The sequence below is a fragment of the Heloderma suspectum genome, chromosome 3 (genome assembly GCF_057233095.1).
Source record: "Heloderma suspectum isolate Gila_16-S chromosome 3, 16-S_ref, whole genome shotgun sequence".
Taxonomy (NCBI): Eukaryota; Metazoa; Chordata; class Lepidosauria; order Squamata; family Helodermatidae; genus Heloderma; species Heloderma suspectum.
In genome coordinates this window covers 311,752,273-311,775,558 of record NC_139460.1, presented here as the reverse complement: position 1 = coordinate 311,775,558, position 23,286 = coordinate 311,752,273, and the positions used below count along the sequence as shown (strand labels likewise).

The following is a 23,286-nucleotide window of genomic DNA, read 5'->3' as shown; positions in this document are numbered from 1 at the left end:
AAGTAGTGACTTGCAGTAATAGAAAAAAACAAAAAACAAAAACCCTGGCCCTGCTCTGTCCCTTCACCATGGACTTTAATTGTTTTCCTTAAGAAGTTGAAAGGGATGCAAAATAATATACAATAATATTGACTCCCAAAATAGCCACATTGTGTAAGCAAGCCAAATGAGAAGGAGCTGTAAGATGAGTGTGGTGGTAAGTCTAAGTACGATTATTTCTTCGTTATGGATTTATACTAATCACAGTTTATCTCATTCAATAATTACTTGGTGCTGGGCATGACAAAAAAGCAAAGCAAAGAAAACTGTGCTAGGGCCACAGCACCAGACAATACAAAAACATTATTACCAGTTCAGCAAATCCCATTTTCAAAGGCCGATAAGAGAAGCAGGCAAGCCATAAAAATCAAAGGAATATCCCAGAGCTAAAACTGAAGCCTATCCAGATTAGCCACATAATTAAATCTGCATTACTCTTAAGAACAACAAAACATCTGCAAGGGTTGCAATGCTCAGATTTTTTGAAATCCACTCTAACAATGTCTAACAAGGCATGTCGAAGGCATGCTTGGAATGCAAGAACACAAACGGAGGTGTGAGGATTTTACTGATGCAGTTCTAGCACCCCAGACACTGCAGGTTTCCTCCTCACTGATTTAGAAACATGCAGAATTGCCCTTAGCCTCCAAAACTCCTAGGTGTGGAAGGGATCACTCTGATAGAGCTCAACTCTGTCACAAGAGACCAGTTGTAGCTATCCCCTGCACAACCCCATTCTAAACAAGCTCCTTTGTGATCCAAGAAACTTCCTTTGTCAATATTTATTTATTTATGTATTTATTTCTATAACACCCAATAGCCAAAGATCTCTGACCAGTTCACAAAAATTAAAACCAAAAAGCACAGAGTAAGACAATATAAAATATAAGGGCATTAAAATCACAATATAACAATACAACCAGAATAAAACCTATCAGCAGTGCAGAGATTTAAAATACAGATTTAAAACAGCAAAGCTAAAAGACTAGGAAGGTAAGATGCTAAAATGCCTGGGAAAATAAAAAAAGGGTTTTATCTAGCGCTGGAAGGAATACAATGTAGGTGCCAGGCGAACCTCACTAGGGAGCTCATTCCACAGCTGGGGTGCCACAGCAGAAAAGGCCCTCCTCCTGGTAGCCACCCGCCTCACTTCCTTTGGCAGGGGCTCACGGAGAAGGGCCACTGAGGATGATCTTAGGGTCCAGGCAGGCACATATGGGAGGAGGCGATCCTTCAGATAACCTGGCCCCAAGCCATTAAGGGATTTGAAGGTTAACACCAGCACTTTGAATTGGGCCCAGAAATGGACTGGCACCCAGTGCAGCTGGAAAACTACCGGAGTAATATGAGCTCGCTGGCCAGTCCCTGTTAACAATCTTGCTGCCCTATTTTGGACCAGCTGAAGCTTCCGGACCATTTTCAAAGGCAGCCCCACATATAATGCATTGCAGTAATCCAGACGAGAAGTTATCAGAGCATGGATAACTGTAGCTAGGCTACCTCTGTCCAGATAAGGGCGTAGTTGGTATACCAGCCTAAGCTGATAGGGCTTCTCTAACGTTGCCACTGAATTCGGGCAGAGCAAAAATCTAGGGGTGGACTAAAGTCCCTTACCTGTCATCGAAGGACATTCGCGGTGGGGGGGAGGCGCTTCGCTGCTCCCCCCGCGAAGTTCAAGCCGGGGGGGAGGCTTCCCGCCTCGTCCCGGCCGAAATTCAGGCCAGGGGGGGGGCTTCCCGCCTCGCCCTGGCCGAAATTCAGGCCGGGGAGGAGGCTTCCCGCCTCGCCCGGCCGCAAACGCGAAAGTTTATTTAAAAAAAAAAACGCCCCCTGATTCACGTTCCTTATTTAGTCGCTGTAGTCTACGTAAATGTTTACGTAGACTACGGCAAAAATAAGGGCAACGCAAATAGCGTTGCCCTTATTTTCACCGTAGTCTACGTAAAGATTTACGTAGACTACAGCGATCAAATAAGGAGCGGGAATGGCGGCTCCCTATGGGGGCCGCCATTATCCGTACGCGCTTTTTTTTTTTTTTAAAGTCACCCGTGATAGGCTACGTGACGATTGACGTAGCCTATCACGGCTGACTTTGCAAATCTAGCCGTGATAGGCTACGTGAATCGTCACGTAGCCTATCAGGGGGTGTTTTTTTTTCTTTTATTGCAATGGCGGCGGCGGCAGCCGGTCGAAAGACCGGCTGCTGCTCCCGCCCCGCTTGAACACCCGCCGAACCGCCGGCCAGACCTGCCACCGGGAGGGACATTCGGTGAAGGTAAGTCCCGTCCCGGGGGGGGGGTGCGGGGTGCGGGGGGGTTCAGAGGATTTCTCCCCGAAACTTGTTCGGGGGGCCGAACACGTTGGCGCTCGGCCCCCCGAAGTTTCGGGGAGAAATTCTCCGCCATCCCTACAAAAATCCCAAATCAATTGTGGAGGTTTCATAACAGAGGAAGTTATCTATAACTACTTGTCATGATAATATTACCTCCATTATCAGGGGCAAGATGCCAGTTGCTGGGAAGATGAGTAGGAAAGAGCTGTTGCACTCACATCCTGTTTGTGGGCTTTCCATTGGCATCTGGTTGGCCACTGTCACTGTGGGAAAATAATGCTGGACAAGATGCACCTTTGGTCTGATCTGGAATGGTTCTTAAGTCCTTATGAGGTTCCTGTGCAATGACCACATTCACAAATACATGCAGGTAGTGGGCTCATTTGTGTATTACATATTAGGGATGGCGTGGGCATCCGGTTGAGGCTTGAAGCTCAGTGATTTCTCAGCAGCTTGTCCCCGTGGATGCCAGTCCATGGATCCCTGCACTTGCCCGACTTGGTGCACACCGAGTCGGGCAAATGCATGGCCAACTGCTCCCTCGCTGAACTGTCATTTTGCATAAAAATGTTGGCTCGGTATTTTCCATAAATAACCATTTATGTAAATGGTGGCTGTATAGCAGCAATTTGCACAACATCACACGCATAAAGGGACCACTTACTCCTGTAATGTTGCATAAATGACCCCATTACAGCCGCCATTTGAATAAATGGTTATTTAAGAAAAAGGATGAAATGGAGAAATGGTAGCTTGGCAAGGGAGCGGGAGGCCACGTGCTGCTCTCTGGGGGCCTGCAGACTGCCAGAGGGCATGGCGAGCAGGGTTGGGCAGCTAGCAAGGGTCCAGTGAGCAGCAGACAGGGCAAGCTATGGTGATTTCACCCATCCTTATATGCATGACAGATGCCAGAAAGGGAAGGAGAGATAGCTATCCCACTCCATCAACCTAGCTGGAATGAAACTGCACTGGAGTGTTTGTTCATCAGTTACATGGGCAATGGCACAAGGTGAATATACCTGAACTCTGCATTTGCTTTTTGAACTTCCAACCACTGTCCCGTGTTCTATTTGAATCATGTCTATTAGAATCAGGATAGAGCCATAACTGACAGAGCACCTGCTTTCATGCAGAGTCCCAGGTTCAGTCCCTAGAATCTCCAGGCAGGACTAAAAAAAATCTCCACTCTGAAACCCTGAGAGCTGCTGCCCGTTAGCATGGACAGTAATGAGCTAGATGGACCAAGGGTCTGACGCATTTAAGGCAGCTTCCTATGTCCCTGCTGCAAGACAGTCTGAGTGGGATCTGTCTAATGCCTATGCAGGCCTTAGTACAATCTTAGGTGTAGTAATAAACAATAAGGAAGTCAATAAGGAGGGGTGGAGCCTGATCATATAAATGTATGCATTTTACCCTCTATGTACTTTATCCCATTTTCAGGGAACGTGTGAGCCAGAGGCTCGCTCCTGCTCCCTGCCGCATGGAGAAAAGTGCACAAGTTGGCCCATGTGTAAACAAGCCCACCATCAGCTGGGCTGGCATTCATTATTTGTGGGTGGGAAATATGATCCTCCATTTTATTCCAGTCATCCCATCTATTCTTCCATGATTCAGAATGACTCAACCCTAGGGAGGTTAGAGAAATCCGCTGCGGATTCAAATGAGGCCGGATTCTTTGGAATCCTCCGGAAACCACGGCAGGACGGCCCCACTTACCTCTGCTCCAGGAGGATTCCGTGCGGAACGGTTCTCGGCTGCTTGCTTAACCAGAGCCATTCGCCTCCACGCCGATCACCATTAAAAAAAAAAAAAATGGCGATCTGCAGGATGTGCCCATAGACTTATACCCAAAATAAAGCCGTGAATCTTGCATATAAGTCTATGGGCACATCCTGCTGATTGCCATTTTTTTAAGCAACATAGCAATTGGTGCCGAGGCAAACAGGTCCAGGACCAAGTAAGTGGCCCTCAAGCCGGGCAGCTCTGTAGAATCCTCGCAGAGTGGAGCTGCGGAGGATTCAGGGGAGAGGAACAGATTGCCTTCCCCCCGGGCGGATTCCCCACCAGAACGGATGGTGGGGAATCTGTACATCCAACCCTCCACATCCCAAGTTCTTGTCCGATGTCACTATGTAGATAAGCACCAGTTCACTGTGGGCATCCTACAGTTGCGTGGCAGAGCAGGGAGCGGATAGATGCACGATCCTAAAGTTTGCTCAAATTCTCCAATATGCATAGAATGCACATTTCATAGATATGCTTTAATATCTATGCCAGCCCTTTGTGCTAAAGCAATTCTGCTGATTCAGAAGGGAAAATCTAGAGGCGTACAGTACCACCAGCAGCTGGCAGGTTCTTATGGAATCTCCTGCTATCCTTCAAAATTCATCAGATGGGTCTGCACATTTATTTTGAATTTGGCTTTACACAAAACCTGGTGACAGATAGGGATGGGGGAGAATTTCTCCCCGAAACTTCGGGGGGCTGAGTGCCAAAGTATTCGGCCCCCCGAAGTAGTTTCGGGGAGAAATTCTCCGCACCCCCCCCACCCCCGCACCCCCCCCGGGATGGGACTTACCTTTCCCGAATGTCCCTCCCAGCGGCGGGTCCTGGCGGCGGTTCGGCAGGTCTTCGTCAGGGGCAGGGGCGGCAGCCGGTCTTTCGACCGGCTGCCGCCGCCGCCATTCCAAGAAAAGTAAAAAAAAAAAAAACGCCCCCGTGCTAGGCTACGTAACGATTAACGTAGCCTATCACGGCTAAATTTGCAAAGTCAGCTGTGATAGGCGACGTAAATCGTCATGTAGCCTATCACGGGTGACTTTAAAAAAAAAAGCGCGTACGGCTAATGGCGGCCTCCATAGGGAGCCGCCATTCGCGTTCCTTATTTGGTTGCTGTAGTCTACGTAAAGATTACATAGACTACGGTGAAAATAAGGGCAACGCTATTTGTGTTGCCCTTATTTTCGCCGTAGTCTACGTAAAGATTTATTTCCCGCCTCCCAGCTGAGCAGAGCAGAGCAGAGCAAGCTGCTCCAGCTGGTCCAGGGACTACAGAAGCAGGCAAGCTCCCAGAGAGCGAGCGAACAGAGCGAGCGAACAGGGGGAGCAAACAGGAGTTGGCCAGGGGAGTTGCAGTGGTTGAAGAGACAAAGGAGACAAAGGAGACAGAGGCTAAGAGGTAAGTGGGTTGCAGGAAGCCCAGGGCGCTGCCCTTTATCCTTCTGACTGGCTGTGAGCTCACCAGGAGCTTCTGAGAGCTCCAACTGAATTGGAGGGGTGTGGCCTGAGTACTCCCAGCAGCTGACTGGGCGGGAAGCTTCAGTCTGTTTCCCGCCTCCCAGCTGAGCAGAGCAGAGCAGAGCAAGCTGCTCCAGCTGGTCCAGGGACTACAGAAGCAGGCAAGCTCCCAGAGAGCGAGCGAACAGAGCGAGCGAACAGGGGGAGCAAACAGGAGTTGGCCAGGGGAGTTGCAGTGGTTGAAGAGACAAAGGAGACAAAGGAGACAGAGGCTAAGAGGTAAGTGGGTTGCAGGAAGCCCAGGGCGCTGCCCTTTATCCTTCTGACTGGCTGTGAGCTCACCAGGAGCTTCTGAGAGCTCCAACTGAATTGGAAGGGTGTGGCCTGAGTACTCCCAGCAGCTGACTGGGCGGGAAGCTTCAGTCTGTTTCCCACCTCCCAGCTGAGCAGAGCAGAGCAGAGCAAGCTGCTCCAGCTCGTCCAGGGACTACAGAAGCAGGCAAGCTCCCAGAGAGCGAGCGAACAGAGCGAGCGAACAGGGGGAGCAAACAGGAGTTGGCCAGGGGAGTTGCAGTGGTTGAAGAGACAAAGGAGACAGAGGCTAAGAGGTAAGTGGGTTGCAGGAAGCCCAGGGCGCTGCCCTTTATCCTTCTGACTGGCTGTGAGCTCACCAGGAGCTTCTGAGAGCTCCAACTGAATTGGAGGGGTGTGGCCTGAGTACTCCCAGCAGCTGACTGGGCGGGAAGCTTCAGTCTGTTTCCCGCCTCCCAGCTGAGCAGAGCAGAGCAGAGCAAGCTGCTCCAGCTGGTCCAGGGACTACAGAAGCAGGCAAGCTCCCAGAGAGCGAGCGAACAGAGCGAGCGAACAGGGGGAGCAAACAGGAGTTGGCCAGGGGAGTTGCAGTGGTTGAAGAGACAAAGGAGACAAAGGAGACAGAGGCTAAGAGGTAAGTGGGTTGCAGGAAGCCCAGGGCGCTGCCCTTTATCCTTCTGACTGGCTGTGAGCTCACCAGGAGCTTCTGAGAGCTCCAACTGAATTGGAGGGGTGTGGCCTGAGTACTCCCAGCAGCTGACTGGGCGGGAAGCTTCAGTCTGTTTCCCGCCTCCCAGCTGAGCAGAGCAGAGCAGAGCAAGCTGCTCCAGCTGGTCCAGGGACTACAGAAGCAGGCAAGCTCCCAGAGAGCGAGCGAACAGAGCGAGCGAACAGGGGGAGCAAACAGGAGTTGGCCAGGGGAGTTGCAGTGGTTGAAGAGACAAAGGAGACAAAGGAGACAGAGGCTAAGAGGTAAGTGGGTTGCAGGAAGCCCAGGGCGCTGCCCTTTATCCTTCTGACTGGCTGTGAGCTCACCAGGAGCTTCTGAGAGCTCCAACTGAATTGGAGGGGTGTGGCCTGAGTACTCCCAGCAGCTGACTGGGCAGGAAGCTTCAGTCTGTTTCCCGCCTCCCAGCTGAGCAGAGCAGAGCAGAGCAAGCTGCTCCAGCTGGTCCAGGGACTACAGAAGCAGGCAAGCTCCCAGAGAGCGAGCGAACAGAGCGAGCGAACAGGGGGAGCAAACAGGAGTTGGCCAGGGGAGTTGCAGTGGTTGAAGAGACAAAGGAGACAAAGGAGACAGAGGCTAAGAGGTAAGTGGGTTGCAGGAAGCCCAGGGCGCTGCCCTTTATCCTTCTGACTGGCTGTGAGCTCACCAGGAGCTTCTGAGAGCTCCAACTGAATTGGAGGGGTGTGGCCTGAGTACTCCCAGCAGCTGACTGGGCGGGAAGCTTCAGTCTGTTTCCCGCCTCCCAGCTGAGCAGAGCAGAGCAGAGCAAGCTGCTCCAGCTGGTCCAGGGACTACAGAAGCAGGCAAGCTCCCAGAGAGCGAGCGAACAGAGCGAGCGAACAGGGGGAGCAAACAGGAGTTGGCCAGGGGAGTTGCAGTGGTTGAAGAGACAAAGGAGACAAAGGAGACAGAGGCTAAGAGGTAAGTGGGTTGCAGGAAGCCCAGGGCGCTGCCCTTTATCCTTCTGACTGGCTGTGAGCTCACCAGGAGCTTCTGAGAGCTCCAACTGAATTGGAGGGGTGTGGCCTGAGTACTCCCAGCAGCTGACTGGGCGGGAAGCTTCAGTCTGTTTCCCGCCTCCCAGCTGAGCAGAGCAGAGCAGAGCAAGCTGCTCCAGCTGGTCCAGGGACTACAGAAGCAGGCAAGCTCCCAGAGAGCGAGCGAACAGAGCGAGCGAACAGGGGGAGCAAACAGGAGTTGGCCAGGGGAGTTGCAGTGGTTGAAGAGACAAAGGAGACAAAGGAGACAGAGGCTAAGAGGTAAGTGGGTTGCAGGAAGCCCAGGGCGCTGCCCTTTATCCTTCTGACTGGCTGTGAGCTCACCAGGAGCTTCTGAGAGCTCCAACTGAATTGGAGGGGTGTGGCCTGAGTACTCCCAGCAGCTGACTGGGCGGGAAGCTTCAGTCTGTTTCCCGCCTCCCAGCTGAGCAGAGCAGAGCAGAGCAAGCTGCTCCAGCTGGTCCAGGGACTACAGAAGCAGGCAAGCTCCCAGAGAGCGAGCGAACAGAGCGAGCGAACAGGGGGAGCAAACAGGAGTTGGCCAGGGGAGTTGCAGTGGTTGAAGAGACAAAGGAGACAAAGGAGACAGAGGCTAAGAGGTAAGTGGGTTGCAGGAAGCCCAGGGCGCTGCCCTTTATCCTTCTGACTGGCTGTGAGCTCACCAGGAGCTTCTGAGAGCTCCAACTGAATTGGAGGGGTGTGGCCTGAGTACTCCCAGCAGCTGACTGGGTGGGAAGCTTCAGTCTGTTTCCCGCCTCCCAGCTGAGCAGAGCAGAGCAGAGCAAGCTGCTCCAGCTCGTCCAGGGACTACAGAAGCAGGCAAGCTCCCAGAGAGCGAGCGAACAGAGCGAGCGAACAGGGGGAGCAAACAGGAGTTGGCCAGGGGAGTTCGGCAGGGGAGGTCAAGGGGGAGGCCCCTAACATTTTTTTTTATTTTTTTTTACTAACTTTTTTTCATTTATTTGTCTTGTAACACACACTTCCACACCAGTGGGACTCTGCTTTTAACCTCTACTGAGTAGAGGAGCAGGCACAGGCTAGTCTAGAACAATCACAAAGCTAGACACAAAAAGGGAGAAGAGGCTATGGAAGGACAAGACTCTCCAGTGGTGGTGACCTGCAAGGTGTGTGCAATGTTTGTTTTCTTGCCTGAGAACAACATGGCCTACACCTGCAACAAGTGCAAGTTGATCACGCTGCTGGAGGAAAAAGTAAGTGGACTGGAGCGGCGACTGTCAACCCTCCGGGGAATAAGAGAACACGAAGAGTTCTTGGACAGAATGGGGGAACTACAGCAGCAAAGGGCAGACCAGAAGCTTGAAGAGCAACAGCAAGATGAGGCAGTGGGAAATGCTGAGGTGAAGAAAAATGGAGTAGAGGATACTCCTTGGAAAACGGTGACAGTTAGGAGAAGAAGAACTAGACGCCACTCTGCACCAGTGGAAGCGGTGGAGCTGTGGAACCGATTCCAGGTACTTGCAGATGAGACTGGAGGACAGCCTGCAGAGGAAGAATCACAGGGGAACCTGCATGAGAGTGAGCAAGAGGCTGAAGGTCAGTCAAACAGAGGCGATGAAACCCAGGCCTACAAGAAGAAGAAGAGAAGAGTGGTAGTAGTGGGAGACTCCTTGCTGCGTGGGATCGAGACCCAAGTATGTCGCGAAGACCCGTGGACTCGCCAGGTATGTTGTCTCCCGGGAGGACAGATTAGAGACGTGACTGAAAGGTTGCCTGCACTCATAAAGCCCACTGACAGGTATCCCTTTCTTCTCATCCATGTGGGAACAAATGATACCGCCAAGCGGAGCTACGAAGAGATCACGTCAGACTTTGAAGCTTTGGGAAGGAAACTCAAGAACTTTGGGGCCCAGATAGTTTTCTCATCCATCCTTCCAGTAGTTAGAAGAGGGATAGAAAGGGAACGAAAAATACTCCGGGTGAATGACTGGCTACGAAGGTGGTGCCGACGAGAGAGATTTGGATTCTGGGACCACGGGCTATACTTCCTGGAAGATGGGCTGTTGGCTAGGGATGGGTTGCACCTCACAAAGGCTGGGAAGAATGTGTTTGGCCACAGCATGAAGAACTTCATCAGGAGGGCTTTAAACTGAATCCTACGGGGAAGGGAGATGTAATGTTGGGGGTAACAATGGACGTAGGCGCATGCACTGCAATGGAGAGAACAGCGCTGATAGCGCCCAATAATAGTCTTCAGACACATGTAGGAAGAAAGCCAGACTATGAAGCACATGGTCTTCGATGTCTATATACTAATGCCCAGAGTATGGGAAACAAACAGAACGAACTTGAACTCTTAATACAGGAGGGAAATTATGACTTGATAGGTATAACTGAGACTTGGTGGGATGACTCTCATGACTGGAATACAGCAGTTGAAGGATATAACTTGTTCAAAAAGAACAGGAGGAACAGAAAGGGAGGCGGGGTTGCACTGTATGTGAAAAATACATATCTCTGCACAGAAATACAGGAGGAGGAGCTTGGTAGCCCCATCGAGAGCATCTGGGTTGAAATAAATGGAGCAAAGAATAAAAGGAACCTGGTGGTCGGAGTCTACTACCGGCCACCCAATCAAGGAGAAGCCAAGGATGAAACTTTTGAAAAGCAAATAGCCAATGTTTTAAGGAAGCATGATGTAGTAGTAATGGGGGACTTCAATTTCCCCGATATTTGTTGGGAGACAAATTCTGCAAAACATGGCCCCTCCAGGAAATTCCTGACTTGTGTGGCGGATAACTTCCTCCTACAGAAAGTAGAGGAAGGAACTAGAGGATCGGCTATCCTTGACTTGATCCTAACCAACAGAGATGACTTAGTGGATAAAGTAGCAGTTACAGGAACTCTGGGGGAAAGCGACCATGTTGTACTTGAGTTCTTGGTTCTAAGGGAAGCAAAAGCCGAGTGTACTCAAACGCGTACCCTGGATTTTAGGAAAGCTGATTTTAATAAACTCAGAACAATGATCAGTAAGGTCCCATGGCAAGCAATGCTAGCGAGAAAAGGAGTCCAAGATGGGTGGGAACTTTTAAAAAAGGAAATTCTCAAGGCACAATCACAAACAATTCCAACAAGAAGAAAAGGTGGAAGACAACAGAAGAAGCCAATGTGGCTTCACAAAAAGCTTAGGGATGACCTGAAAACAAAAAAGGACACATATAGGAAGTGGAAAGAAGGCCAAGTAACAAAGGAAGAGTACAGGCAGGTAGCACAGAATTGCAGGGATGGCGTCAGGAAGGCTAAAGCGGAGAACGAGGTGAGGTTAGCGAGGGATGCTAAAAACAACAAAAAGGCTTTCTTCAGCTACGTGCATAGTAAAAGGCAGAGGAAAGAAATGGTTGTTCAGCTATTAAATAAGGATGGCAAAATGATAACAGATGACAAAGAAAAGGCAGAGGTGCTCAATTCCTACTTTGGCTCAGTCTTCTCCCAAAAGAGGGTCTATGACCCCCCTGGCAAAGGCGAAGTACAGGCTGAAGGGGCAGGATTGCAGCTTGAGATCGACAGGCATATGGTCAAGGAACACCTCATTACTTTGAATGAGTTCAAATCTCCAGGGCCAGATGAACTGCATCCTAGAGTCATAAAGGAACTGGCAGAAGAGCTCTCAGAACCGCTGTCTATTCTCTTTGAGAAATCATGGAGGACCGGGGAAGTGCCAGATGACTGGAGGAGGGCTAACGTTGTCCCTATCTTCAAAAAGGGTAAAAAGGAGGAACCTGGGAACTACAGACCAGTCAGTCTGACATCAATCCCTGGGAAAATTCTGGAGCAGATCATAAAGCAATCCATCTGGAAGCACCTTGACAACAATGCAGTGATTACTCGAAGCCAACATGGATTTGTCAAAAACAAGTCCTGCCAGACAAATCTGATCTCATTTTTTGATCAAGTCACCTCCCTTGTAGACCGTGGGAATGCTGTAGACATCATATACCTCGACTTCAGCAAAGCTTTCGACAAAGTGCCCCATGATATCCTGATGAGCAAACTAGCTCGAAGTGGGCTAGATGAAACAACGATCATGTGGATCCACAGTTGGCTACAGAATCGGACTCAAAGAGTGCTTATCAATGGGACCTTCTCAAGCTGGGGAGAGGTAACGAGTGGGGTACCGCAGGGCTCAGTCCTGGGCCCAGTGCTCTTCAATATTTTTATTAATGACTTGGAGGAGGAGGTGCAGGGAATGCTGATCAAATTTGCAGATGACACAAAATTGGGAGGGATAGCTAATACTTTGGAAGACAGAAACAAAATTCAAAGTGATCTGGATAGACTGGAGTGCTGGGCAGAAAACAACAGAATGGCATTTAATAGGGACAAATGCCAAGTTCTGCACCTAGGAAAAAGAAACCAAATGCACAGTTACAAGATGGGGGATACGTGGCTCAACCACACTACGAGCGAGAAGGATCTTGGAATTGTCGTCGATCACAAGCTGAATATGAGCCAACAATGTGATGTGGCTGCAAAAAAGGCAAATGCCATTTTGGGCTGCATTCATAGAAGCATCGCTTCCAAATCCCGGGAAGTACTAGTTCCCCTCTACTCAGCACTGGTTAGGCCTCATCTGGAGTACTGTGTCCAGTTCTGGGCACCACACTTTAAGAAGGATGCAGACAAGCTGGAGAGGGTTCAAAGGAGGGCAACAAAGATGATCAGGGGACTGGAAACAAAGCCCTATGAAGAGAGACTGAAAGAACTGGGCATGTTTAGCCTTGAGAAGAGAAGACTGAGGGGAGATATGATAGCGCTCTTCAAGTACTTGAAAGGTTGTCACAGAGAAGAAGGCCAGGATCTCTTCTTGATTATCCCAGAGTGCAGGACACGGAATAATGGGCTCAAGTTACAGGAAGCCAGATTCCGACTGAACATCAGGAAAAACTTCCTGAGTGTCAGAGCAATACGGCAATGGAACCAATTACCTGGGGAGGTGGTGGGCTCTCCCACACTGGAGGCCTTCAAGACGAGGCTGGACAGCCATTTGTCAGGGATGCTCTGACTTGGATTCCTGCATTGAGCAGGGGGTTGGACTCGATGGCCTTGTAGGCCCCTTCCAACCCTACTATTCTATGATTCTATGATTCTATACTACAGCGACCAAAAAAGGAACGCAAATGGCGGCTCCCTATGGGGGCCGCCATTTGCGTACGCGCTTTTTTTTTTTTCAAAGTCACCCGTGATAGGCTACGTGACAATTAATGTAGCCTATCATTGCTGACTTTGCAGATATAGCCGTGATAGGCTACGTTAATCGTTACGTAGCCTATCACAGGGGCGTTGTTTTTTTTTCCTTTTGAAGTTCGCAGCCGGGGAGACGGGGCGCTTCTCCCTGGCCTGAATTTCGGCTGGGCGAGGAGGGAAGCCTCCCCCCCGGCCTGAACTTCAGGGGGAGCAGCGAAGCGCCTCCACCCCACCGCAAAGCAAGCTGCGAGACCAGGTAAGTGACTTTCGTGCACCCCTAGTGACAGAGAAGAGATATACAGAACTCCACTAAGACATAAGACCATAAGAAGAGCCATGCTGATCAGACCAAGGGTCCATCTAGTCCAGCATTCTGTTTACACAGTGGCCAACCAGCTGCCCATAGGAAGCACACAAGCAGAACGTGAGTGCAACAGCACCCTCTCACCCATGTTCCCCAGGAACTGGTGTACATAAGCATACCTCCTGGAGGTAGCACATGGCCCTCAAGCCTGGTACTCAATGATAGACTTCTCCTCCAGAAGGAGACATTTCACTAGTCTTTTCAAAGCTATTTCCTTATACATTTTTTCAGCTAGGTAAGATGAACCCCCAAGTTCCAATTCTGCTTAGGCCAAAATTTCAGTGGCAGCTCCATCCAAAACATCCTATGGAGAATCGGGCCAGACAAGGTATTTAAGATTTCAGAGTGGGTTTCACAACTGCCTGAGACAATCATGGCAACATCTGTTCCCCTGGTAAATGTCTTCACTGTGATATTCTAGGTTGAGGGTTCACTATGTGACCCTACAACTGGGAGCTTTACAGATTCTGGAGACTCATTTGCAGGAAAAAAAGAAAAAAAGAAAAACCTGGAGCCTGAGCAAATATACTTCTGGACCCTGCTCCTTTACTTCCCTGTCTCTGTCCAGGGTCACAATCAATTTACTTCTCTGGGAATGGAAAAGGCAGTTTGTGACCTTACAAATGCTCTCGAGTGTACCATGTAGACTCTACATGCTTGTCAGATGCTGCATGCCTGGAATACTACAAAAGTTCCCAGCCCACCACTGGAAGAAAGGAAGTAGAAATTCAAACTATGATTCCATTACGTATGTGTGTGCTTGCGGATTTCATTTGCTCTGAAATTCTTTAAAAAAACTGAACTGACTTGACTCACATATCCCAGCTAGGGATGTCAGAGAATTCCACCACGGACTGAAATGGGATCAAATTCCCTTCAGTCCGTGCCACGGAATCCTCTGCAGAACGGCACCACACGGTCCTGCGGAGCCAGCAGTCATGCGGCTTTTTTTTTGTCATCCGCACAGAGTCGCGGAATTTTCATAAATAAAAACGCAAGGTAGTATATTTCGATAATAAATACGTAAGGTTTTTTTTTAAAAAAAAATGAATTGTGCTCACCGCCTTCCTCGTGGGTGTTCTTTTTCAATTGAAATCCTCCCTCTCTGTTTACTTTCAGCCAAAACACTTCCTCCTCCTAGGGGCTTCCCAAAACAAGGCTGCCCTAGGTGTGCCTGAGCGATGACTCTTTGCTTAAAGCAACGCTGTTCGAAAGAAAGAAAGAAAAAACCTTTTAAAATGACCATGCCGGTCTGGAGCCCTGCACGAGTATTATTCCCCCTGCTAGGCTTTCTATTTCCACATCCAGCCTTGTTGGTGACGTTGTGAGGCTAAAATGGAGAGGAGAACCAACTCTGTGCATGTCTACTCAGAAGTAAGTCTTACTGAATTCAATGCAACTTACTCCTACACATGTCAGCACCCCACTTGCCCCCAGCTCAGCTTTGTATTTCCACATCCAGCTCATTAGCAAACCTCCTGTTAGTTATCTCTAACTAACAGGTGACTTTGGGCTGGACTCTAACCACTAGATCATACTTCTGTTATGAACCTCATGAAGAAAAAGAGACAGTATAATGGAAAGTTCTTTCTGAAGCAGTCACACTTGTACAAATGCAGCATGAAGGGAAAGATTAGCAACCTTCTCTTTGTTTGAATAAATAGCACACTCTGGACATGCACAGGGAATAGACAAAATGAGGAATAAACATACCAGGGAATATGAAGAACTATATTCTTCCATTATCTGTGTGTGTGGGGGGGAGGAATCTCCCTCAATCCAGCTGTTCCCTGGAAAACACCCCCCGCCATTCACCCAAGGGTCTTCTGAGTAGGGGTGCACGAAAGTCACTTACCTGGTTTCGCAGCTTGCTTCAAGGTGGGGGGGAGTCTCTTCGCTGCTCCCCCCGAAGTTCAGGCCAGGGGGGGGAGGCTTCCCTCCTCACCCGGCCGAAAGTCAGGCCGGGGAGGAGGCGCCTTGCCCGGCTGCGGAATAAAAAGTTTTTTTAAAAAACGCCCCCGTGATAGGCTACGTGACGATTTACGTAGCCTATCACAGCTAGATCTGCAAAATCAGCTGTGATAGGCTACGTTAATCGTCTCGTAGCCTATCATGGGTGACTTTGAAAAAAAAAAAAAAGCGCGTACGCAAATGGCGGCCCCCATAGGGAGCCGCCATTCGCGTTCCTTATTTGGTCGCTGTAGTCTACGTAAATCTTTACGTAGACTACAGCGAAAATAAGGGCAACGCAAATAGCGTTGCCCTTATTTTCGCCGTAGTCTACGTAATCTTTACATAGACTACAGCGACCAAATAAGGAACACGAATGGCGGCTCCCTATGGGGGCCGCCATTAGCCATACGCGCTTTTTTCTTTTAAGTCACCTGTGATAGGCTACATGACGATTTACGTAGCCTATCACGGCTGACTTTGCAAATCTAGCCGTGATAGGCTACGTTAATCATCACGTAGCCTATCACGGGGGCGTTTTTTTTTTTTTTTACTTTGCTTGGAATGGCGGCAGCGGCAGCCGGTCAAAAGACTGGCTGCCGCCCCTGCCCCTGTCAAAGCCCTGCCGAACCGCCGCTGCGACCCGCCACCGGGAGCAACATTTGGGAAAGTTAAGTCCCATCCCGGGGGGGGGGGGCGGAGAATTTCTCCCCGAAACTACTTCGGGGGGCTGAATATGTTGGCACTCGGCCCCCCGAAGTTTCGGGGAGAAATTGTCCCCCATCCCTACTTCTGAGATAACTAACAGGAGGTCTGATAATGAACTGGATGTGGAAATACAAAGCTGAGCAGAGAGGAGAACCAACTCTGTGTATGTCTACTCAGAAGTAAGTCTTACTGAGTTCAATGAGACTTACTCCTACACATGTCAGCACCCCACTTGCCCCCAGTTCAGCTTTGTATTTCCACATCCAGCTCATTAGCAAACCTCCTGTTAGTTATCTCAGAAGACCCTTGGGTGAATTGGGGGGGGGGGCTCCAGGGAACAGCGGGATGGAGGGAGATTATACACACACACACACAATAGAAGAATATAGTTCTTCAGATTCCCTGCTATGTTTATTCCTCATTTTGTCCATTCCCTTAGCATGTGCAGAGTGTGCTTTTTATTCAAACAAAGAGAAGGTTGCTGATCTTTCCCTTCATGCTGCATTTGTACAAGTGTGACTGCTTCAGAAAGAACTTTCCATTATACTGTCTCTTTTTCTTCATGAGGTTCATAACAGAAGTATCATCTGAGTCCAGCCCAAAGTCATCCAGTGAGATAACTAACAGGTTTGCTAATGAGCTGGATGTGGAAATACAAAGCTGAGCTGGGGGCAAGTGGGATGCTGACATGTGTAGGAGTAAGTTGCATTGAACTCAGTAAGACTTACTTCTGAGTAGACATGCACAGAGTTGGTTCTCCTCTCCATTTTAGCCTCACAACATCACCAACAAGGCTGGATGTGGAAATTGAAAGCCTAGCAGGGGGAATAATACCTCGAGCAGGGCTCCAGACCGGCATGGTCATTTTAAAAGGTATTTTCTTTCTTTCAAACAGCGTTGCTTTAAGCAAAGAGTGCATCGCTCAGGCACACCTAGGGCAGCCTTGTTTTGGGAAGCCCCAAGGAGGAGGAAGTGTTTTGGCTGAAAGTAATTACTGCACATCTCAGGGCAGGGGAAAAATATGTAAATATCTACAAAAAATGGCCTTTCTTATGGAAGTTATGCAGAATTACGGTTGTTGGTACAGATTTATCTTTGTAATTCTTGGAGCGGAAAAAAAAGAGGAGAATTCCAGGTGCTTGCAAACGACAGTACGGAGCACTGGCCGCAAACTGCAGAAGTCATCCGGCATGGAAGGTACACAATTCATACATCCCTAATCCCAGCCTAATACATGGATTAGAACTAGGGATTGGGGAGAAATCCTCCAGAGACGCCAGTGAGGCCGGATTCAAAAGAATCCAGCCTCCGGAGTCGGTGGAGGATTACAAGACTTACCTCCGCCTCCTGGAGGAATCCTCACTGGCCGGATCCTCCTGGCCAGCCGTCTCCGAAGTGCCAGCGATACAGCCGCCATTGTTGTATTGCTGGCTGGGCTGATAGACTGCGGCCGCAAATGGGATCCACTACGCCATTTGCGGCCGTAAAGGTCTTAGTTTAAGCGAAATGCAGCCATTTATGGCTGCATTTAGCTTAAACTAAGGGCTTTACGGCCGCAAATAGCATAGTGGATGCCATTTACAGCTGCATTTAGCTTAAACTAAGACTTTGCGGCTGCAAATGGCATAGTGGATGCCATTTGTGTGTGCAGTCAATCAGCCCAGGGACACCCCTCCCCCAGAACAGCAGATAAGCCCATCCCTAATTAGAACATAGTTATCCTTTAGTTTTTGCACTTCTCCAGATGTTGTGATCTATTTCTTGACTAAAAAACTGTACCAAAATGCATATAAAATGGATATTGCAGAATAATATATGTACTGCCACATGTGCATTTATTTAATTATTTACTAATTATTAAAATAATTTTATCCCGCCTTTCTTCTAAGGATAGCAGGCTGATATACAACAGGCAAAAAAAAAACAACACCTAACACCACCATAAAGCATCATAATAAACACAAATCAGAAACATAAAAATAGCAGAACAAAATAACATAAGCCATAAGGGTAAAATTCATACAAACATGTATATTTTGTGAAAATGATATATTTAAAATAATGAGAATCTCTCTGTGTGTGCATGTGTGTGTTTTCTTCACAGATTGATGCAGAAATGGGATGGAATGGACGTATGAATGAATATATGTGAAACTGGTATGGGCTAGAAATAGACTGATTGGTCCATCCCTGCTTTACAGTGCATTCCATTTTGCAGTAAAGATTGGCTTCCTGTCAATGGTCAGCAAAGGGTGGGGTGGAGGTACCCTTTTGTCAAAATGCTGAAAGAGCTTCAGAACGAATGCTTCAGAGCACGAGCTGCAACAACTCCTGTACTGAGTTGCTTCAATAACCGAGCTCTGAAAAGAGCATCAATTTTGAGCATAAGAGGGTACTTTACGGAAAATATATTGGGGTATTACACGTTTTGCCCTTCAAACTTTTCAGTCAGTGGAGGGGGGGGGAGGGGGATAGCTTTATCCCATAGGCCTCCATAAAACATTTCTGAAAGACTCCCCAGGGATGGGATTATTTTTATCCTGGAGTCTTCCTTTGGACCATTTGCAGCTTCTACCAAAACAACATGTTTTTATCCTGGAGGGTGGGAAGTATCGCAGCTTTTCAATCCTCTAAATTGCCCTCCTCCTGCGGTGCTGACATCCTAAATTAAAAAGGCTCTTCCAAAAGCATTTGAGATGCCACATCAGATGCAGGGCAAAACACAGCAGTCGGATCAAGAGGAGGGCTTGAGAGCAATATGGTAGAAAGTGGGTTAATCGGAAAATGAGGGGAACCACAGGGAGCACATCAAGGCAGAGTAATCTGATCAAATAATAGACAGGTGGCAAAGGAATTTAGGGCACTGACAGCTGCTATTCTTTCAGACCTCATACATGTGGCCACTCTTAGAACTAAGGCCAAACAATGGCAGTATAACATTGTTGGTGTTTCCTCCTGCCCAGTAGTATCTATACTAGGGATGGCGGAGAATTCTGCCATGGACTCCAATGAGGCTGGATTCTTAGAATCCAGCCCCCCTGGAGTCTGTGGTGGAACGGAGCACTCGCCTGCACCACCCCGCGAAGTTCGCGCCGGCCAGTTCCTACCTGCCGCCGTCCGGGTCTGTCCATTAACTGCGCTGCCATCCGCTGCCAGTCTGCAGACGCAAATGGCATCCAGCATAGCGGACGCCATTTGCTTCCCTGCTCTTTGCCGTGATAGGCTACGTAAAGATTTGTGTAGCCTATCACGGCAAAGAGCAGAGACACAAATGGCATCTGCTACGCCGGATGCCATTTGTGTCCGCAGACCAGCAGTGGCGGAAGTCTGGCAGCGGATGGACCCGGCCGGGGAGGATTCCGGGGGGAGGAACGGATTGCCTCCCCCCACCTGCAGACCCCCAGCAAACTCAGGTGAGTGGGGTTCGTACACCCCTAATCTATACAGCCAAATGGAATAGTTAGGAACAGTAGGTATAACTACTGTGATGCAGGGGTTACACCACTGGTAGCACTATGTAACACGACATACAGAGTCTTGTTACAGTGTTAATATTTCCTAGGGTGCAACTCCCAGTGCTATTGATTTCTACAAAGGTGCATGCCTATATCAGTGCTTTTCATTAACAGGAGAATAAAAACAGATGGACTTTTTCACTAAGAAGGGGTATTTATCTGTTAAAAGCTATGCAGCTGTAGGGATGACGGAGAATTCTGCCACGGATTTCAGTGAGGCCGAATGCACTCGCGTTCAGCCGCCCGAAATCCATGGTGGAATGGCCTGCCACCCCCCCCGCCCCCCACGGATGCCCCCCAGGACGAGACTTACCTGGGGCGGATGTTCCGGATGGCGGCGGCTCCAGCGGCGGCTCCAGCGGCAGCTTCGGCGGCGGCTTTGGCGGCGGCTTCGGCGGCGGCAGCTGGTCTTCCAACCAGCTGCCGCCGCCATTTGCAGTCTGGCCTTTTTTTTTTTTACATAGACACGTTAGGCTACATAAAGACTTAAGTAGCCTATCACGTCTGGGTTAAAAAAAACGTGTACGCAAATGGTGGCGGCTACAGCAGATATTTTTCTTCCTTATTTTTCACCATCTTAGTCTACGTAAATATTTACGTAGGCTAAAACGGTGAAAATAAAGGGGAACATAAATAGTGTAGTGGGTGCTATTTGCGTTCCTTTTTGATTTGCCGTTTTACCTTACATAAATATTTACATAGGCTAAAACAGCGAATGAAAAAGGAACGCAAATAGCACCCTCTATGCTATTTGCGTTCCCCTTTATTTTCACCGTAATAGTCTACGTAAATATTTATGTAGACTAAGACAGCGAAAAATAAGGAATGCAAATGGTGGCCGCCGTAGCCGCCGCCACTTGCGTACGCATGTTTGTTTGTTTTTTAACCCAGAAATGATAGGCTACGTAAATATTTACGTAGCCTATCATGGTTGAATACAGGGACACAAACGGCGGCAGCTACGGCAGCCGCCATTTGCGTCCCTGCTACCCAGCGGCCGGATGTCCGGCTGCTGGTGGAGCTGGCCGGTGGCTCCGCGGAATCCCTGCAGAGCGGAGCCAGCCAGGCAGGACTCCGGGGGGAGGGACAGAGCACCTCCCCCCCCATCGAGGATTCTGGGGGGAGGGACGGAGCGCCTCTCCCCCCAACGCAAAGCAGATCCACGAAAAGGTAAGTAACTTTTGTACATCCCTAGCTGTAAGCAGGTCAATGCTTTTGTTCTCTTCTGAGTCAGAAGTCAGTATGTTGAAGTGTTTTATGCCATGTCTAAGTGGGATTTGACTTATAAAGTAATTTTAGGTTGTGGAATTGTAATATAGATAAACTAGGGATGTACAAAACACTTACCTGGCTCTGTTCCAGGGCATCCGCGGTGGTGGGGGGAGGCACTCCACACACACCCCGTAATCCTCCCCAGTCAGCTCCGCTTCATGATCACTCCACAGAGCCACCAGCTGGGGCCAGCCGCAGCCAGAATTCTGTCTGCTGCCAGGCTGCTGCGGCCGCAAATGGCGACTGCTCTGCTGGTCATCATTTATGTGGCTGCCAAGCCGTAATAGGCTACGTAAATACTTGCATAGCCTATTATGGCAAAGATCAGGGGCGCAAATGGCGTAGTGGCCACCATTTGCGCCCCTGCTCTTTGCCGTGATAGGCTACGCAAGTATTTACATAGCCTATCACGAAGAAAGACAGCCACACAAATGGCGGCTGCTACGATGGCCGCCATTTGCAGCAGCAGCAGCCCGGCAGAGGCCAAGAGACCAGCCAGAGCCGCCGCCACCACCGCATCCGCTGGAGCCACTGGAGCCGCCGCCAGGTACGCTCCGTCCCAGGGGAATTCCGCAGGGTGGCGAGCCGGGGGAGGCAGTTCCACCACAGATTCCGGGGGGCCGGATTCTTAAGAATCTAGAGTCCGTGGCAGAATTCTCTGACATCCCTAAAATAAACTGTTGGGACATTTGTAATATGGAATACTGTGTTATCCACAATATATTATTCTTAATGTAAATGTTTTATTTGATTTTAGGGATGTGCAAACCCACCCCTGTCCAGGTTCTCTGGGTGCCTGCCCAGCCCCTGCTCCTGCTCACCAGTCCCTGGACCACACTCAAGCCCCTCCCGTGCTTGTCAAGCAGCCCACGTTCACCCCAGTAGCCTCATCAAGCTGTGCGGTAGCCATTTCTTGAGAAATAAAATGGTGATCGCAAAATGCACACATTTGCATTTTTGCAAAAATGTACATTTCCGCACATAAGCAAACATGTGCATTTGCAAAAATGAGCATTTTCATGCACATGCAAATATGCACCTTTTTGCAATCACCATTTTATTTCTCCAAAAATTGTGAACGCAAAGCTCAAGAGAGCCACAGGGTGAGTGCAGGTCATTTATTTATTTATTTATTTATTTATTGCGTTTATACCCCGCCTTTCTCCCTCTCGCAAGGAACTCAAGGCGGCTTACATTATCCTCCTCCTCACCGTTGTATCCTCACAACAACAACTCTGTGAGGTAGGTTGGGCTGAGAGTCTGTGCCGGGCCCAAAGTCACCCAGTGAGCTTCCATGGCCAAGTGGGGACTAGAACCCGGATCTCCCGGCTCCCAGTCCGTCACTCTCACCAGTACACTACACTGGCTCTCCATCCGCTGAGCACAGGCAAGCGGCGAGCAGGGGCAAAAGCTTGGCAAGCAGGGTTCGGGGTTGAGGGCAGGGGAGGTTCCTCTGGATTCCCCGACAGAATCAGGCACCCACACCATCCCTATTTGACTTCTAGCTCCTGAAGAGTGGTGATGTAGTGATAAAGTTTGAAGTGCAGGTGCTCGTTATGATAGTCCTGATAACAAGGAGAGGCCAAAAAATCAGGCCGCTGTGTTGCTCCATAAAAAAAATCAGCCTTCCAGTTTTCATCTCCACCAGGAGTGGGTCTTTTGTAAGGGAATGGGTCTTAATTGCCTATTCAAGACCAAGCCACCCCACAATACTTCCCAGTACAACAGGGAACAATATATTGTTGCTGGGAAAATTCATTCTCCCCAGCTACTGTGAGGACTGCCGCTCAGTTCAGAGGGAACAGGGAAGTACCTGTTGGTACAGAACACGGTGGCTCGCCTGATTAAAGGCAGCCGCCAGCGAGATTACATCATTCCAGTGCTGAAGGAGTTGCAGTGGTTACCAGTTGTTTTCCGGGCCAAATTCAAGGTGTTGGTTTTGACCTTTAAAACTAGGGGTGGACGAAAGTCACTTACCTGTCGTCGAAGCTTGTTCGCGGTGGGGGGGAGGCGCTTCGCTGCTCCCCCCGCGAAGTTCAGGCCGGGGGGGGAAGCTTCCCACCTTGCCCCGGCCGAAATTCAGGCCGGGGAGGAGGCTTCCCGCCTCGCCTGGCCGCGAACTCGAAAGTTTTTTTTTTAAAAAAAAAAACGCCCCCGTGATAGGCTACGTGACGATTAACGTAGCCTATCACGGCTAGATCTGCAAAGTCAGCCGTGATAGGCTACGTGAATCGTCACGTAGCCTATCACGGGTGACTTTAAAAAAAAAAAAAGCGCGTACGTGAATGGCGGCCCCCATAGGGAGCCGCCATTCGCGCTCCTTATTTAGTCGCTGTAGTCTACGTAAATGTTTACGTAGACTACGGCGAAAATAAGGGCAACGCAAATAGCGTTGCCCTTATTTTCGCCGTAGTCTACGTAAACATTTACGTAAACTACAGCGACCAAATAAGGAACGGGAATGGCGGCTCCCTATGGGGGCCGCCATTAGCGTACGCGCTTTTTTTTTTTTTAAAGTCACCCGTGATAGGCTACGTGACGATTCACGTAGCCTCACAGCTGACCTTGCAGATTTAGCCGTGATAGGCTACGTGAATCGTCACGTAGCCTATCAGGGGGCTTTTTTTTTT

At 49.3% G+C, this 23,286-nt stretch overlaps 1 protein-coding gene across 2 annotated transcripts in view; it reads right to left on the bottom strand.

Annotated features, from left to right (window-relative positions):
- NAALADL2 (N-acetylated alpha-linked acidic dipeptidase like 2) overlaps nucleotides 1-23,286 on the bottom strand; it is a 1,211,675-nt gene that overhangs the window by 536,661 nt on the left and 651,728 nt on the right. The gene's annotated exons all lie outside the window — the stretch shown is intronic.